Source organism: Chiloscyllium plagiosum, unplaced genomic scaffold (assembly GCF_037043375.1).
Source record: "Chiloscyllium plagiosum isolate Xiang-an unplaced genomic scaffold, Cpla_swu_hap1 HiC_scaffold_21, whole genome shotgun sequence".
NCBI classification, from domain to species: Eukaryota; Metazoa; Chordata; class Chondrichthyes; order Orectolobiformes; family Hemiscylliidae; genus Chiloscyllium; species Chiloscyllium plagiosum.
This window is the reverse complement of record NW_028270159.1, coordinates 80,027,728-80,030,824: the sequence shown is the minus strand read 5'-3', so window position 1 is coordinate 80,030,824 and position 3,097 is coordinate 80,027,728. Positions and strand designations below refer to the sequence as shown.

Here is a 3,097-nt window from a genome sequence, read left to right as displayed (position 1 = left end):
CACAATGTGCAGTTTGCAGATGTTATGTGTTTGCACTGTCACGGACACTCTCTCTCCCCAGGAGCTGCAGTCCTTCCCCAGCTGATTCAGACAACACTATCCTTCCTGTGACATATCCAATCGTGAATGGAAGGCCAAGCATGAATAACCTTCACTGGGTAACAGAGCGACAGGTTTAAAACCTTTACGATGCCCCCAGTGGAGAATTGAGCCCTGTGACAGGCGGGGACACTAACCACGATACTGTGGAGGACAACAACATCGAAGGAGGCCCTTGAGCATGTTGTGGCCGCACTTGTCCAACACAACTGCTTAACGACCTGAATCAAGTCTTCCACGATTTAGCCCATAGTCTTATATGTTTTGGCATCACAAATTCACATCTGATTTTTTTTTCAGTTTAAAAGAGTTTCCGCCTCTCTGACCCTTTCCGCACATCGACTCAAAAATTTCTGCCTTTTCCCGAAATCTCTTGGCCCCAGTGTTCGATCCCTCCATCAATAACAAACGCTTCTTTCAGTCTATCCTATCCATATCCCTCATAATTTTGTACATCTCAGTCATGTCTTCCCCAATTTCCTCTGCTTGGCGACAAACAACCCCAGTCTGTCCAATCTCTCCTCATAACTGAAATCTTCAGCCCAGACAATATCCCATTGAATCTGTCCTGCAACGTTCCCAGTGCGATCACATCATTGTTATACTGTGAATTGCAGAACTGCACACAGTAATCTAGCTGTTGCCGAATTAACATTTTTCCCCTATTCTGTTACAGTATGAGGGCGTCGCTGGCTCGGCAGTATTGATTGCGATCCCTAATTGCACAGAGGGCAGTTGAGACTCAACCGTATTGCAGTGAGTCTGGAGTCACATTGAGGCCTGAGCAGGTACGAATGGCAGGTTCCTTCCTCAAAGGATGTCAGTGAATCCGATGGTTTTGTTTTTTCAACAATTGGCCATGGATTTATCGGTGTTATGAGATTCGTAATTCCAGATATTTATTGAATCTCAATTCTAACACATGGCATGGTTGAAGTCCGGGTCCCTGGTCATTTGCTTGGTGTCTGAGTTAACAGTCCAGTGGTAATAGAGATCAGCCATTGCAGAAAACTCGTGAAACTAATCTTTCTCAAGTCGCTTTTTCTCGATATTGTCTTTGTCATTTTCCTGAGCTTGATCCCCAATAATCGCAAGTCTATATCAGTAAAAGCTGCTACCTGAGGATTGGTCTCACAACAGCGGTAAGCAAATGGATCAACTGGTATGCAGGTCCCGATGGAGGGGTTGGGGCACGTTCACCCAGCCACAGTGACCGCAGCAGCACAGACTGAACGGTATCAATGTGAGAGTCAGTGATAGATTCTGCAGTGCCTTACTGAAATAGGAAATGACTCCACAACCACATGATGAAAGAGCAGCGCTCCCCAAACTAGTGCTCAGTTAAACCTGGTAGACTCTAACCTGGTGTTGTGTGATTTTTAACTTTGTACACTATAGTCCAACACCGGCATCCCTAAGTTAATGAAATGGGGGTGCGGGGCGGAAAGTTCATTTTGTGATCGAAGGAGGGAGAGAAATCTCTGAGAACGGGAGGATTTGAATTCTGACATATGAAACACAGAGATGTGAGCGAGCAGAATTTGAAGGCAAAAGATCATCACCTTGGATAAAATTGCCACGTCAAAACAACTGATTCCATTGTGTTTCACAAAACCTGGGGCAGATAGAGTAACCACTGCCGTGACTCGGATTCGAACCGAGGTTGCTGCGGCCACAACGCAGAGTACTAACCACTATACGATCACGGCATGCCACAGACGAGCCCAGCAACTGGGCGCAATAAGTACAGTATCATAGGAAATGTTAGGCAGCGCACCAAATGCACAATATCAGTGTTAAGCGAACAGTGGCAGATTTGTGGGAACTCAGAATGGGCTGACCGTTTAATATCGGTTCCCCCAGTGGCTGTGGTGATATGACTCTATGATTGACGCTATGAAACAAATATCTGGTTGGGATTAATATGCTGAATGCTGAGATAAATAGAACTCTCCAAAACATCAAAAATTCCGGGGACAGTGCAGGTGTTGTTGAAATGTATGCTTCAAGAGTCATGCAGTTTAACATCGGCTAATTCACCAGTTTCCCCCCACAAGGCAGTAACCACTGCTGCCACAGAGTCCCAATTCCCAGGCCCAGAATCAGAGGAACTGAGTGACGCAGTCACGAAGATCCAACTGGAAGTCGGGATGGGAATGAGGTCGCACAGATACTTGAGGGCTCCAGTAACACAACCGGTGAATGCATGGTATTTCTATGACGGTTTAGAGGCGCAACCAATTCCGAAGTTGGGAGTGCTCCTGGTCAAAGACGGGGCCGAAGGGATTTTTTTCCCGTTTATAGCAATCTACAGTCCATCTTGCTGAGACAGCTGAGTGCCACAACTGGAGCGTGGGCGGCTGGTTTGAAGTTTGAACTTGCTTCACTGCCACCCACTTTCCTGGATTGAATTGCTTTCACCATTTTCATTTCCAATTGTTTGATATCTCCCTGCAGTCTTTGGCTTTCTTCCTCATGGTTAATTGCATGATTAACTGTTGTATTATTTGCACACTGCTAAATCACGGCCACTACAAGTAAATATGAATCATTGATCTATTTGAGAAAACAGTGGAACTAACTGCAGGTATGCTTCGTAGGTTTGCAGGCGATACCAAAATTGAAGACAGTGAGGAAGATTATCTAAGTTTCAAACGGATCTTAATCCAATGAGGCGTTGTCCTGAAAAATGTAACATGGAGTTCAATCTGGATAAATGGAAGGTATTGCATTTTGGTACACCAACAAGAGTCGGGCTTTGCGTAATGTTGGAGAACACGGAAGCTAGGGGTTTCAAAGGCATTTAACATACTTCCCTTCATTGCTCAGTCCTTTGTGTATAGTAGTTGGGACGTTATGTTGAAGCTTTGCAGATCATTGATGAGGCCTCTTCTGGAATATTATGTCCAGTTCTGGCCGCCCATCTGTAGGAATGATATTTTTCAGCTGGAGTAGGTTCAGAAAAGGTATACACGCATGTTGCCAGACTATTTTCAGA

At 45.1% G+C, this 3,097-nt stretch overlaps 1 non-coding gene across 1 annotated transcript; it reads right to left on the bottom strand.

Moving 5' to 3' along the window:
* Nucleotides 1–1,736: 1,736 nt before the first annotated feature.
* On the bottom strand, nt 1,737–1,808 carry trnah-gug (transfer RNA histidin (anticodon GUG)). The gene has a single exon. It is a non-coding gene; the product is annotated as a tRNA-His (tRNA).
* Nucleotides 1,809–3,097: the final 1,289 nt, after the last annotated feature.